At 37.2% G+C, this 15,142-nt stretch overlaps 1 long non-coding RNA gene across 1 annotated transcript; it reads right to left on the bottom strand.

Moving 5' to 3' along the window:
- Window positions 1-3,308: 3,308 nt before the first annotated feature.
- Window positions 3,309-6,660, bottom strand: LOC107768644 (uncharacterized). The gene is made up of 5 exons (XR_001644184.2): window positions 6,523-6,660; window positions 5,792-5,873; window positions 4,028-4,185; window positions 3,658-3,934; window positions 3,309-3,549 (listed from the first exon to the last, which is right to left on the bottom strand). It is a non-coding gene; the product is annotated as an uncharacterized LOC107768644 (long non-coding RNA).
- Between the last annotated feature and the right edge of the window lie 8,482 nt (window positions 6,661-15,142).

Here is a 15,142-nt window from a genome sequence, read left to right as displayed (position 1 = left end):
TCCCGGAATATATACATCACTGACCATCAGTCACCCAGTACCGAGTAAGAAAAATCCAGCCCGTGGAGAAGATCCATCAACAGGTATAAAATGCTTCGGACAAGATCCATGTTCAGGGAAGATCCATCCCTCAATAATATCAATCGCGCTAGCTGGGGGTGTGTGCAAACTCCGGAGGTGCTCGTTTAGCCCAAGCGCCATCATAAATCAGTATAACTGCTGCGGTGTGCAGCCCGATCCCATAAATTGCACTCATAATAAGGCCATCAGCCTCACTCAGTCATCAATCTCTCCAGTCTCTCTCTCACGGGCTCACAATATCATGATACTAGCCCGAAAACAATGATATGATGTATCAATAATTAACAACAGAGACTGACATATGATATGAAATGAAATGAATGAATATGACTGAGTACAAAATATCAATGAAATCAGTAAGACAACGGCAGGAAACGACCACTATGGGTCCCAACAATATAGACATAACGCCTAAACATGATATCTAGCATGAGTGACAGCTCAATTACTTTATCACATGATGAAAATACGGATATTTACAAGACAGAACCACTAGGAAGTGTCGTGGAATCGACCATGTCACAATTCTCATGGTGCACGCCCACACGCCCGTCACTTGGCATGTGCGTCACCTCAATATCAATCACATAACACATAATTTGGGGTTTCGAACCCTCATAACCAAGTCTGAAAGTATTACTTACCTCAATCCGGGCTAAACTTTACTCTAAAATGCCTTTGTCCCTCAAATCGGTCTCCAAACATCCCAAATCTAGCCACAAGCAATACAATACAATCAATATAGGCTAAAGGAATTAATTCCACAAGGTGTATTGGCCCTGCACAAACCGCTTCTGCGCACAAATGGTCGCATTTGCGGCCTCTGACCAAAGCATCCCTGGTCGCTTCTGCGGGCTCTTTTCTTGCTTCTGCGAGCTCGCATCCGCGGTCCCCAATCCGCAGATGCGATTACACCAGCAGCCCTCAAACTTTAGCAGTTCTTCAACTTCAAATCTTGAACCGTTAATCACCCGAAATCAACCTAAGGCCCCTGGGACCTCAACCAAACATACCAACACGTCCTAAAACATCATACAAACTTAGCCGAATCTTCAAATCACCTCCAACAACATCGAAAATACGAATTGCACACGGATTCAAGCCCAATGAACTACGAAATTTCCAAATTCTACAAACGACGCTGATATCTTTCAAATCACGTCTGATTGACCTCAAATTTCGCACGCGAGTCACAAATGACCCCACGAACCTACTGCAACTTCCGGAATTGGAATCCGACCCCGATATTAAAAAGTCAACCCCCGATCAAACTTCCCAAAAATTCGACTTGCACCATTTCAAGCCTAATTCTACTCCTGACCTCCAAATTATAATCCGGACACTCTCCCAAGTCCAGAATCACCCAACGGAACTAACAAAATCATCAAAATTCCAATCTGAGGTCGTTTATACATAAGTCGATGTCTGGTCGATTTTTCCAGCATAAGATTTCAATTAAGAGACTAAGTGACTCAATTAACTCTAAATTCACTCCGAATCCGAACCAACTAACCCGATAAGTCATTAACAATCATAAAGCACAAATGTAGTAGTAAAGGGGGAAACAGGGCCACAACTCTCGAAACGACCGGCCGGGTCATTACAATTTGCTGTGAAATTAATTGACCTCGTTGTATCTTTGAAATTGGTTGTGTCCTATGGGCAATCTATAATATGAACTATTGTTTTGTAATGTCGTGGTAATATCCGTGTAAATTGTTGTGTGATTTGGGTTACTGTTATGCGGTGGATAAGGGTGGCATTCCACTGTTGATATTATGTGGGTATAAGGGTGGCATTTCACTGTGGTTATGTGTGTTGGGATATTGTATGGGTGAAGCGATAAGGGAAACTATTATAGGAGTGGTAAGGGTGGCTATAGGAGTGATAAGGGTGGCTATTGATATTGTCAGGGCGGAGGGATAAGGGTGGCTATTGTCAGGGACGATATGTGATGATGTGGGATTAATATGTTGGTGAATTTTATGTGATGTTATGATTTCCTTGTGACTTCTTTTATATATTGTGCAATTTATTTTATAAATTCAATAAATTTGATAATAGTCAGATATATGTTGAAATTATGAGCCTGTAGATATTGCCGGGCGGATTATGATATGGGCACGAGGTGCCAGAGAAATATGATGAATTCACTATTGGCACGTGAATTGTCCGTACAGTTATGATATGAAATATGGGCACGAGGTGCCGTGGTTATATAATAAAAATGCTATTGGCACGTGAATTGTCCGTGCAGTTATGATATGAAATGTGGGCACGAGGTGTCGTGAGTAAATGATGATGATATTGGCACGTGAGTTATCCGTCCGGTTGTGATAGAGATATTGGCACGAGGTACCGTGAAAATATGAAAGTGGGTTGAGACCCATCAAGGTGACTTTTATTTGAAAGGATTATATTCAAAATATTATTTGAAATAATTATATTCGAAAGATATTTATTTGAAAGAATTATATTTGAAGGATATTTAATTGAAAAGGGGTATATTCGAAATATATTTATTGGAAAGGATTATATTCTATAGATTTCTATTCAAAAAAACTTATAGATGAAAGATATATATTTTGAAGGACTTGATTATTGGTTGTACTTGTGTTCATTACCTATTTGAGAAATATTTATGGAGTTCTTGTTGCCTTGCTGTTTACATCACTAGTTGATTATTGTTGCTATCATTGCTATTTATTTTCTATTATTTTTATATACTATATTGCACAGGTTATTAGACTAGTGAGTGTATTGACTATACCTCGTCACTACTCCACCGAGGTTAGTCTTGATACTTACTGGGTACCGACTGTGGTGTACCCATGCTACACTTCTGCACAATTTTGTGCAGAGCCAGGTATTGAAGATATCGAACTCGGACAGAGTTAGAGTGCGATCGCAAGGATTCAAGGTAGAGTTGCTTGTCACCTCAGTCCCTTAAAGTCTTTCCATTTTATTGTACTGTTAATCATTATTCAAACAGTATTGAGTATTCGATCCTTGATATCATTTCATATATTCAGTTAGAGTTCATGACTCAGTATTTCTAGTCTTGAGAGGTTATTTGTAATTATTTTCGTTGTTGGTTTCGATTATCTATTAAAAAAATGGTTTGAATTGTAATTATAATTAGCTTACTTAGTCTTAGAGACTAAGTTCCATCACGATGCCTTGTTGTGGGATTTTGGGTCGTGACATTTCGCGAGAATAACAGGGTATTCTTGTAGTTGCCTTACTTGTCTCAGTAACTCAGTTCCTTCATTGCTTGCCAAGTCTTCCTATATAGTGAAGAAAATAGGTTTCTTCCTGTACATTTGGAAGTGTCAGCTAGAGATTTTGTTATGTAATAGAAGATTAAATGACTTCACATGTTGTCCATAACTATGGCCTCTTGAAATCTCTTAGTCTGATCAAAGGTGTATTGCATTGCCCCACAGTTTGCCACCACGGCTAATAGATCTGTTGTTATAAACAAAAAACAAATTTAGGTAAAACCAATATTTTTGCATTCACCATGAGTTCCAAGCAATTAAGTTGTTATAAGGCATAGACTAATTTGAAACATACCAAATTCAACACCGCAATGCTATTGTTCAACATCGAGGAACGTCATGGTACTCAGTCTCGACGGAGGAGGTAACGGTGCCTCCTTTTCATTATTATTTTGGATAGACTCCACAATAGTAAATCTGTCAACGATCCACTCAAATTGGCTTATATGTAGTGAATAAGGCTGCGGATTTCTAACCTTGGCAGTTGAAATCAGATATGTCTCAAAAAGTTCGAACAAGTTATCACATCTTCTAATATCGTCACCATAAAGTATCACACAAATTTTTTCCTCCTACAATGTTATTAAGAACGATAATGCACTAATTATTGGAAGAGTATAAATGAGAAGATCTTATGTTATAGTTATAGTTGTAACTTGACTTACGCTTTCATCCTGGACAATTATTGTCTGAAAACGAACTTGCTAATCTCTGTTGTATCGCGGTCGAAATTTGTCTACAACCTGGACTTTGCAAGTCCATTCTGTAGTTAGTGGTGTAATTTCACCGATGCTAAGTCTTTCTTCCATTTTATCAATATAACCTGCATATTAATAATCGTAAAATTGCAAGAACAAACCATCCCACATTACAAATATAAGGCAGCAAATATACGTAAAATACACTTGAAATTTTTTCCAACAGTTAGGAATTCCTAGTGAAAGTTGGATCTGGATTTTTTAATCACTACATTTCAGAGTGCTGGAACTCCCTGCTTCACGTGTTCTATAATCTCTATTCCTTTGTGGAAACAAAAATAACTTGTCAAGATATACGTCATATCAGAACAACAGAATATAGCAACTTCAGAGAAGTAACGAACTTTCGAAAATATGACAAAGGATTAAGGACATACTTCCCTATTAATGAAGATTTACTCAATTACTTTTTTTGTAAAATCCAGTTGATGGCATATCATTTTATTGTCAAATAAATAATTTAAAACACAACAGTATATCAGATATACTAATTTCATACAGAAAATGTAGTACACATAGTCATATGAGAAGACATCATTTACAACATATTTATAGTAGAGGAAGGCAGTAGATAAAGAAGCGAATAAGTACAGAAACATCTAAACCAACCATAGATAGTTATCTCCTAAGCACATATTTTAGTAAAATGCAAAGTCATATTTTGAATGTCAAAAAGAGTGCAGCAGGCATAATTTTTTACTCATAGAGTGAAAGATAAGTTTTAACTTCAAATGGTAATTTCTACCAGAGAAAAGAACACATAATATTTTAGTAAACCTAGAAAATATGAAAATCTCATTTAGTTTGCCCTTCTTCGAGACATATTGCAGCATTATGGCCCATCAGCACAAAAAAGTTGGTCTATTCTGATAACAAAGCGTTAAAAAATTAGAAAACATTAAGCAATATAGTTAATGCAAAAAAATAACTTAACATATCATACTTTGTAAATGGTTCCTGCTAGAAAATAGAAGCATATTACTTGTTCTCTTTCTTTTAGCTGGCCTTCTCACTCAAGTTTGGTAATGCAAGTAATTTTAGCACTAATAGTAAAGTTTAATATTTTTGCCAGTAAACATAAAAAAATATCAACATCTTTGGTCTATAAATATAGTACAAACAGAAGAAAAAAAAATATCATCAGTAATTTGGACGTACTATATGTCATCTCGACATGTAATATTTTGCTAGTATACTTCGCTATCTTCAATAATACCTCTATAAATAAGACAACTCCAGTAGGATAAGGAAATCACAGCTGACAGACCTTGATCGTAACAGAATTTAACAAAATAATTTACTTTCTTAGCAAATATGAGATAAAGGCAATTCACTGGACATAACATGCCTTGAAACTCTTTTAAGTAGATATCTTAGTTAATATCTTTGTGGTAACAAAGAAACTTTTAGGTCCGGAGGATTCATTTTTTTCAGGATATCAGGCAGTTGTACATTAAATATCACATAAGGGGCTGCCGATAGTAAATACTACAATTGCAGCACCACGAGTTTAGGTAAAACAAAAATCAACATGAACACAGCCCTACTACTCATAATATCCATTAAGAAAACTAAATTTTGTTTAAGAAAGCAAAATCAACAGATGTCAAAACAATTTTCAACCAAAAATAATCATAAAGAATACAAATGAGGTGGCAAAGAAGATCTTACAGTGAGAAGGAGTTAACTTTGGGGCTTAAGCTACAGGTGGCTTTATGTTGTTATAAACACCATTTCTTCACAATGATACAACCTATCAAAAATACACAAACAAAATCTTGATATTCCATTTTTTGGCCGTGGAAAACTTTGAATTTTTCAATAGAATTCCAATTCAAAAACATCGAAAGCAATAGCACAAAGGTGGAAATGATAAAGCCAGGGTTTTAACTGTGAATGATTTTTCTTGTTTATAAAATATACGACAAAAGCAGCATATTGACTGATTATACATCTGAGTCCATTTTTTTATACCTTCAACAAATGAATAAAATCCTCAAGATATTATAACTAATCAACTTGATATCTCAAATGATGAAGTTGGCGTTCATCAAAATTTTGATTATTCAGAAGCTGATGATAATCATTCTTCTATACATAGCATTTATAGTAAAAAAATATCAAGAAATTGCACATATGGATATGCAAAATAAGTTGTTATTAAAGATCAGTAAAGCTGAGTTCTTTGGTAAGGAAATTACACTGACAAAGGCAGAAAACCAAAGATTTCATAAGTGTTTCAGTCTGTGAGATGAGTATCTCAAAAAGAAAAAACCTAATGAGATGGAACCCAAAAAATAGAAGAGAGAAATAAAATGTGAAAACAGAAATCCCTAATTTAAACACCTACCAATTTTAACCAAATACCAGCGAGTAAAGAAGAACGACAGAAAAATTCTCACCAGACGTATTGTTATTGAGAAATCCAGCAAAGGCTCACGGAGAAAACTCGATAGACGATATAGAGGAGAAGAGATGATGGAGCTAAGTAAAATCCGATGAAATTTCATAGAAAACATCGACAAATATCTCATAGCCCGCTTACTCACCAAAATTCAGCACACGTGTAAGCGCAGGGAACACAAAAGCTATGCGAAAATACTTAAATACCCCTGTGTCTAAGCAGGGATATCGACGGTGAGCTGCTTCTGCGCTCTTCTATATAGTAGGAAGAATTAGCAGTCGATGGAAAGATGGAAGTTGCAAAACCCCCGAAATTAGTCCACAAATAAAAATAAGCTCATCGGTCAGAATTTGGAGAACAAAATTAATAAATATGTATATATCTAAAACATTTATGTATAACTATTTCGAAAAATGTAATGTGTGGTTGATTTGAGTTCAATTTGACTTTTTTTTGTTGATATCAAATTATTTATCGTCGAGGTAACTTATTTTTCCAATAACAAATCAAATTAAACCAAGTCACTAGTCGAGTATTTTTTTTTTTCCAATTTGATTCAAACTTATCGATTTACTGCAGTTTGTCGATTTTATTTGTACACAATTAGTCATGTAATGAACAATTATTGCAGGATCTATTCAATCTTGAACCCTCGTTTATTTCAATCGGTGTTTTAAAAGGCGGGGGCATGAGGTGGAGCGTTTTACTTGATATAAGGCGAGGCGTAAGCCCCAAGGATCTTTAAATTTTTTAATTTATAAATTAATAATATAGCATTATTAACACAAAAAATATATAAAGTACATTCAAAGTTCAAAAAAATTGGAAAAAAAAATAGAAAGACTCATAGAAAATAAAATATCTAGCAGGTTTTACAAATATAAATAATACAATAATGTTAAAGTTACTAATATATCAACTATAACATCTTAAATTTCAAACAATAACAAATTATAATTTCTAAAAAAATATTATCAAACTGTATATTTTACCTCCCTAATAATAAATACACTATATATTTTATCAATACTATAATTTAAAATTATTACTCCTACATGAGTAAATATAAAATTATATTTAAATAGCAAAATAGTAGATGTATAATAATTTTGAGAGGCATTGAACTAAGACATGAAGATCTAGCAAGTAAAGATATAAATTTTGGCTACCTATTTTCAGAAAAATTATTCAAATGATATACACCTCATAATGATATCAATTAGTAAATATGCAATATTATGCTTCATTATTTGAGTTATTCAAAATCTTCATTCATATAGATGAAAGAACTTTAATTATTCAGGTGTTAAAGAATTTTGAGAGTAAAAAGTGTTAATTAGTGAATTCGATACATGATCTGCATAGAAACTGTTGGGCGAGCTCCGGACGTTGAGCATTAGGCATGTTTAGGGCGCATAGTCGGGCGCTTCAGGGCGTAAGTCTCACAGAACTAAGCCTCACACATAAGTCTCAAGGCGTTTTGATAGTGTCCCGCCCCTGAGCGAGCCCCGAGGCGAGTCCCAAAAAAGCTTTTTAAAACACTGGTTTTAATTTGACGATGATTGCAAAGGTTAATTTTTAGAGATTCTTTTAGTATTTCTCTTTTGATTTTTAACTTTCTTGTGTGTATCTCAGCGGGTTTGTACATGCACCGAAAGTGCGCAAAACCACCAAATATTGCCAAATGTTTGGACTTCCTTTTCATATATGATATACTCCCACTTCATACCTAAAAAGTTGCAGAGAAAGTTTTGGATTCTTTAAACTTTTTCCTTCTTGTAGAATTAAAATTTCTAAAGTCTTTTGTCCTTATATTAGAAAAGAGCCTTATTCTCCTAATGAAAATATCAAATTTGATGAAGGACCATCTTTATAATGTGAGATCAAATTATGCATGCACCGCGGGAAGGAATGTATTGTCAACTACTACCAACTTTAGAAAAGATTTTATTGTTGAACAATATTATTAGTCCATTATTTGCAGAAAACTACTTAGCAATGTATCGTTGAATTATGTCAAAATCACGATAAGTTTATGATCTAATTTAATTTTAAACTACTTGGATGTGGTATGTTCATATTGTGATTTAATCAATTTCCCAGCTAATTAAAAGTAAAATATGGTGAATTCTAAAAATCAAATCAAAACACTCCAATCAAATTAAACATGTGTTGGTTAGAATTAAATTTTATTTGTTTTAACCTGAATACCAAAAAATGAATTCAAATAATACACAATCAAATCGAAAAATTGAATGCCTTGCCTAGGTATTGTGTTCTATTCATCAACGTACCAATAAATTATAATACTCAAAGTTAAACAATGTTTAACATAAACGTCTCTTCAGATTTAGGGTGTGTTTGGTATAACGGAAAATGTTTTCCGTGGAAAATGTTATACAAGAAAATATTTTCTTGGAAAACAAGTAGTATTCTTACTCATTTTTCGATGTTTGGTACGCAAAGTAAGGAAAATAACTTTTCAAGAATATTCATAAATAATTTAGATACAATAAATATGAAGCCATAAACTTTCAAACCAACAACCTTCTGAACTCACAAATTTTATAAACTTCTGAACCGCTAAACTCTCGAACCTGCAAACTTCCAAACACATAAACCTCGGAACTCATTGTAACGACCCGGCCGGTTGTTTTGAGAGTTGTAGCCATGTTCCCCAGTTTACTGCTCATTTTTGTATTTTATAGTTGTTATGTGACTTGCTGGGGTAGTCGGTTCGGGTCCGGAGGGATTTCAGAATGAAATGAGACACTTAGTATCAAGGTTGAAAACTTAAGTTTAAATGGTTGTCCGGATGTTGACCTATGTGTAAATGACTCCGGAATGGAGTTTTGATGGTTTCGTTAGCTCCGTTGGGTGATTTTGGACTTAGGAGCATGTCCGGATTATGAATTGGAGGTCCGTAGTTGAATTAGACTTGAAAGGGCGAAAATTGGATTTTTGAAAAGTTGGACCGGGAGTGGATTTTTTGATATCGGGGTTGGATTCCGATTTCGGGAGTGGACTTTTTGATATCGGGGTCAGATTCCGATTCCGGGAGTTGGAGTAGGTCTGTGGTGTCATCTGTGACTTGTGTGCAAAATTTGGGGTCTATCGGACGTGATTTGATATGTTTAGGCGTCGTTTGTAGAAGTTGAAATTTCTTAGTTTCAATAGGCTTGAATTGGGGTGCGATTCGTGTTTTTGATGGTGTGTGATGTGATTTGAGGGCTCGACTAAGTTCGTATGATGTTTTGGGACTTGTTGGTATGTTTGGTTGAGGTCTCGGGGGCCTCGGGCTGATTCCGGATGGTTAACGGATCAAAAGTTGAATTTGAGAGGTTGCTGAAGCTGGAGTCTGCTGGTGTTACCGCACCTGCGGAGCTTTGATCGCAGGTGCGAGCTCACAGATATAGGTTGAGTTGCGCAGATGCGAATTTGGAGGGGAGTGTGAAGGAGGTCACAGGTGCGAGGAGTTTTCCGCACCTGCGTGGCCGCAGGTGAGGCCAGATGGGCGCAGAAGCGGAGGCCCAACTCTAGTGGTTCACCGCAGAAGTGGAAGATTGGTCGCTTCTGTGACGCCGCAGAAGTGGTTAAGTGTCTGCAGAAGCGGAAAGGCTGGGCAGAATGTTTAAAAACAAGGGTTCGCGATTTGGCTTCATTTCAAATATTTTAAGCTCGGGTTTTGGCGATTCTTGAGAGAATTTTTAAGGGCTTTCTTAAGGTAAGTCCCTTGTGCTCATTTTTGATCAATAATCTTATTTCCCCATTGATTTTCCCACCTAGTTGGTGTGTATTTAAGGTGTAAGCCTAGAGAGTTTGATTTGGGGATTTGGGTGACGATTTGGTGTCAGATTTTTGCAAATTTGGTATGGTTGGAATCGTGATTGAATGAGCTTTCGGGTTTTGTGAATTTTAGCGGATTTCGAGATGTGAGCCCGGGGGCTGGCTTTTGAGTTGATTTTTGACTTTTGATTTATAACTTAGTATTTTTCTTCTCTAATTGATTCCTTTAGCCCATGTTGATTATATTGAATTGTTTATGAATAGATTCGAGGCATTCAGAGGCCATTTTACGAGATGAGATTTGCTCGGATTGAGGTAAGTAATAGTTTTAAATTTGATTCTGAGGGTACGAAACCCCGTATTATGTATCATGTGTTTGGTTTTGAGATGACGCACATGCTAGGTGATGGCTTATGGGCGTGCACTGTAGGAATTGTGACTTGGTCAATTCCATGGAACTGTGTAGTTGAATAATCTGTTGTTATCCGTACATTTTCCATGTATTATAGAAATTGAACTGCAAATCATGTTGGAAATCATGTTTAGGCCATGTGTTGACACTGCAAAGTCCCACAGAGGTCGCGTACATGTTGAATTATCTGCTAAATTATTGTTTGTACTCAGTCACTGATTTATTTTCATATCATATCTCAGTCTTTATTGTTCCTTGTTGATACATTATATCATTTGTGTGGGTTGATTTTCACGATTTCTGAGAGCCCGAGAGACTAGAGAGGTTGATGACTGAGTGAGGCCGAGGGCCTGATTGTGAGGATATTTATGAGATTGGGCTGCAAGCCGCAGCATTTTTCATTGATATATGCCATGATTGGCTTGTTATGGCGCTTGGGATGAAGGAGCCCCTCTGGAGTCTGTACACACCCCCAGTGAGTGCAGGTACCTACTGAGTGCGAGTGCCGAGTGATGAGCGACTGAGAGGAATGAGTGACTGTGAGGAATGAGTGATTGTTAGGTTGGAGTGAATGGGAGGACTGAGTGACTGCTGCTCTGTGAGGATGTATGTGACCTCATTATTGTTGCATTTCAGCTGTCATATATCACTGTCTTGAAATTTCTGAGAGTTATTATCTTCTGCTTCAATTGAACTTGACATGAATTAATTGTTTTGGTCTTAATTATCGAATTTGAAAGCACGCCTACCTTCCTAAGTTGAAATTACTGTAATTGAACTATAACTGTGAAGCTCGTCACTACTTTCAGTTCTTTATTTAGTATTGTTACTTACCGAGTTGGTTGTACTCACGCTACACCCTGCACTTCGTATGCAGATCTAGGTATTTTCGGACACGGTGGGTGTTGATTCCATCGCACAATTGATCTTTTGGAGATTCCAAGGTAGTTGCCCGGCGTTTCGCAGACCTTGTCTCTCCTTCTCTATCTTCTGCTTATTGTATTTAGTTTCAGACTATCATAGACAGTATTTTCTAGACTTGTGATGTATAGATGCTCATGTACTCTGTGACACTCCGATAGTTGGGAACTTTCGCGTTGAGTTTTGGGTTTTTATCTGTTTATGAAAACTTTTATTATTTAAATTGCCTTAATTTGCTTTCTGTCAAAAGTGTTGGAAATATTTTTAAATGTCGGCTTGCCTAGTACCACGATAGGTGCCATCACGATAGGTTAGGATTTTGGGTCATGACAAGTTGGTATCAGAGCCTAGGTTACATAGGTCTCACGAGTCATGAGCAGGTTTAGTAGAGTCTTGCGTATCGGTACGGAGACGTCTGTACTTATCTTCGAGAGGTTGCTGAACCCTTAGGAAAACTTTACTTTCTTGTATTCTTGCCATGCGGATTTGTTGATTCCACTAACTAAACTTTTGTATTCTATTCTCTCACGGATGGTGAGGACATGTGCTACCGGACAGGACGTCCAGCCACCAGTATCACCAGCTAGGGCCACGAGAGGCCGAGGTCACGGTGGGGGCCGCGGTAGGGGCAGAGGTATAGCTCGTGCAGCAGCTAGAGCAGCACCTGCAGATCCACCAGTTGCTCAAGCTCAGGAGAAGGTTCCAGATGTAGTTGAGCCGGTGGGACCAGCTCAGGCACCAGCTATGCCCATTGTGATTCCAGGCCTTTAGGAGGATCTGGCTCAGATATTGATTGTTTGCACTGACCTTGCTCAGGTGGTTCGGTTCAAACCGCACAAGCCACTTCTCAGGATGGGGGAGGTACTCATACCCCCGTCGCCCGTACTCCAGAGCAGGTGTGTCACGACCCGAAATTTTCTACCGGCGGGACCGTGATAGCACCTAACATTTCACTTGCTAGGCAAGCCAACGTTAGAGAATTATTAAACCAATTCCTTATTCCCATTCAGTAATTAACAATAATTAAATAAGATAAAATATAAATAGTGTGGAATATCATAAAACTGTATTAATTACTACTACCCGGATCAGGAGTCACAATTCACGAGTATTCTAGAATTTACTACAAGTAATAGTCTGAAAGAAATACAACTGTATGAATGAAAGAAACAGTAGAACAGAAAAGATAGATGGGGACTTCAAGGTCTGTGAACGCCGACAGATCTACCTTGAGTCTCCAGACAGCAGACCAATAGCAAAATCTCGATCAACCCGAGCCGGTATCAAAATCTACACAGAAAGTGCAGAGTGCAGTATCAGTACAACCGACCCCATGTACTGGTAAGTGTCGAGCCTAACCTCGACGAAGTAGTGACGAGGCTAAGGCAAGGCACCTACAAATCAACTTGTACAATTTAACAGTGTATATACAAATAACAGAAATGAAGAACTAAACAGGAAATGTCGGGAGGGGGACATGCTAAGGGGAATACGAGATAAAGAACTACAACAGAATGATCACCGGAGCAGTCAATATACCATGAATCAATAGGAATAGTGAATACAGTAAGGAAAAATGCACGGCATCACCCTTCGTGCTTTTACTCTCAATCTCACCATAAAATTAATAGAAATGACACGGCATCACCCTTCATGCATTAACTCTCATATCATGGCACGACATCACCCTTCGTGCATTAACACTCACAATATGGCACGGCATCACTCTTCGTGCATTAACATTTACAATATGGCACGGCATCACCCTTCGTGCATTAACACTCACAATATGGCACAGCATCACCCTTCGTGCATTATCACTCTCCCTTACCATAATGCAATGCATAAATAACAGCAGGGAGATAGAATAACAAGTACAAACCTTACTTCAACATTTGGTTCCATAATATCAATCTCAACTTTGAAATAAAAACTCAATTATCAACAGAAAACCGTAAACATGATAAGAACGATAAATTGAACAACACTAGTATAACACGTAGCAATTAGGCATAGGAATGAGACAATATAAGAAAAATAGAGAAACATGGAAAACAGGTAAATTGGCGGTGCATAAGTACCCATCACCTCACATATACGCCGCTCACATGAATTTCACTTAGCAAGTAATCTAAGGTTTCTAATTCCCTCAAGTCAGGGTAAGACACAACACTTACCTCGCTCCGAAGGCCACTTAATTCTCAATCACTGCTTTTTCTTTGGAATTCACCTCCAAACCACTCGTATCTATTCAAAAATGACTCAATAATATCAAATATTGCTAAAGTAATCAATTATATTGTGTAAGTTACATTTTCCCAAATTTTCTCCAAAAAAATCGAAAAATTAACCCCGGGCTCGCTTGGTCAAAACCCCCCGAGGTTCGGACCAAAATCCTTTTACCCATTCACCCCGAGCCCGAATATGTAATTAGTTTTGGAATCCGACCTCAAATTGAGGTCTAAATCCTCAAATTTTAAAATTTCTAAGTTCTACCCAAAAATACTAATTTCACCATAAAAACTCTAGATTCTTGGTTGAAATCTTGTTATAAGATGTAAACGATTGAAAGAAAAGAGTTAGGAATCACTTACCTATGATTTGGGGAAGATTTGGTCTTTGGAAAATCGACTCTTAAGGTTTAGGGTTTTGAAAATATGAAGAATGTATGAAAAATCTCGTCTAAGTCCCTTTTACTCAGCTGCAGGTGTCGCAATTGCGACCTGAGCTTCACAAATGCGAAGGAACAATCGCAATTATAATGCCCTGCACAATCCCACTGCCTTCTAAAATGTGAGGATAGTGTCGCATTTGCGACCACTGAACCTCGCAAATGCGAGTAGATGTTCGCATTTGCGAACCTGCCCTTCCCAGACTCCCATCGAAATTGCGAAGCAAATCTCGCAATTGCGAGAACATGCTGGCCCAGGCCTTCTTCGCAATTGCGATAGATACCTCGCAATTGCCAGGTCTGCTTATTTCGCATTTGTGAAGCCTGATCTCGCAATTGCGAGATCAGAGGCCTACAACAGGTTTAGTTATACCAACAATATTTTCTAAGTTCAAAAAATCCCGTGGCCTATCCGAAACTCACCCGAGCCCTCGGGGCTCCAAATCAAACATGCACATAAGTCAAAAAATATCATACGAACTTGCTCGCGTGATCAAATCGTCAAAGTAACACCTAGAACTACAAATTTAGCACCAAATCAAATGAAATTCTCAAGAACACTTCAAAATTCATATCTTCTCAACTGGACGTCCGAATCACGACAAATCAACTCCGTTTCTCACCAAATTTCACAGATAAGTCTTAAATATCATAATGAACCTGTACTGGTCTCTGAGACCAAAATACAGACCCGATACTAACCATGCCAAATATCAATCAATTCTTAAAAACAAATAATTTCCAAACTTTTAATTTTCATCAAAAATGCATAACTCAAGCTAGGGACCTCCGAATTCAATTTCGGGCATACGCCCAAGTCCCATAATT

The sequence above is a fragment of the Nicotiana tabacum genome, chromosome 15, assembly GCF_000715075.1.
Source record: "Nicotiana tabacum cultivar K326 chromosome 15, ASM71507v2, whole genome shotgun sequence".
Classification (NCBI taxonomy): Eukaryota; Viridiplantae; Streptophyta; class Magnoliopsida; order Solanales; family Solanaceae; genus Nicotiana; species Nicotiana tabacum.
This window is presented reverse-complemented; position numbering and strand designations above follow the sequence as displayed.